General features: G+C 35.7%; 1 non-coding gene across 1 annotated transcript; it reads right to left on the bottom strand.

The window, feature by feature from the left end:
• Positions 1–707: 707 nt before the first annotated feature.
• LOC121229955 (small nucleolar RNA R71) lies at positions 708–813 on the bottom strand. The gene has a single exon (XR_005927906.1). It is a non-coding gene; the product is annotated as a small nucleolar RNA R71 (small nucleolar RNA).
• Between the last annotated feature and the right edge of the window lie 252 nt (positions 814–1,065).

Raw genomic sequence — 1,065 nt, forward strand, 5'->3', positions numbered from 1 at the left:
TCGACAAGCCAGTCTTGCTAAAACTATACTACTGTTCGATAGGTACACTTGCCTACATCGCGATAATAGTTAGTTCAAGAACGAGTAATTATAAATATTTAAAACCTATCACGAAACCTCGCGATCAAGTTTTTGGCACCGTTGCCGGGGAACTAAAATATTAGGAACACTAAATTTTTATTACTTTAGCCATTTATTTTACTTGCAATTTAATTTAATATTATTATTATTAGTACTAATTAATTTACTTTTTCTTTCTCTTGGCAGGTTTTTATAGTTTATGACTAGAAGAAACCCGTCGGGACCATTACTTTTTGACGAAGAGATTGATCGCATAGTTCGTAGAAACCAAAGAGAAATAAAGAAAAGCTTTAATAGGAACTGAGTCAAGTATAGTTAGACCTGCTATTGCTGCGGATAATTTCAAACTAAAACCTAACACAATTCAGATGATACAGCAGTTTGTTCAGTTTGATGATTTGCAGGATGAGGATCCCAACACTCACTTGGCAAATTTTCTGGAATTTTGTGACACTTTCAAAATTAATGGCGTTTCTGATGATTCCATTCACCTTTAGTTATTCCCTTTTTCACTGAGAAATAAAGCTAAACAGTGGTTGAACTCGTTACCACGAAGGTCTATCACTACTTGGGAACAAATGAATAAAAATTCCTACTAAAATATTTTTCGCCAGCTAAAACGGCTAAGTTACATAATGATATCTCTTCTTTTGTGCAGATAGACTTAGAAACACTTTACGATGCATGGGAGAGATACAAGGATCTATTGCGAAGGTGCCCTCACCATGGGTTACCTCTATGGCTGCAACTTCAAATGTTCTACAGTGGTGTGAATCCCTCAACAAGACAGATGATTGACGCATCTGCTGGAGGAACCATCAACAACAAAATACCTGAAGAGGCTTATGAATTCATTAAAGAAATGTGACTGAATAACTATCAGTGGCAAGTTATGAGGACTAAGCCAACAAAAATAGCCGACATTTATAACGTCGACTCAGTTACTATGCTGACAAATCAGGTAGAACTTCTCAATAAAAAGAT

The sequence above is a fragment of the Gossypium hirsutum genome, chromosome A05, assembly GCF_007990345.1.
Source record: "Gossypium hirsutum isolate 1008001.06 chromosome A05, Gossypium_hirsutum_v2.1, whole genome shotgun sequence".
Classification (NCBI taxonomy): domain Eukaryota; kingdom Viridiplantae; phylum Streptophyta; class Magnoliopsida; order Malvales; family Malvaceae; genus Gossypium; species Gossypium hirsutum.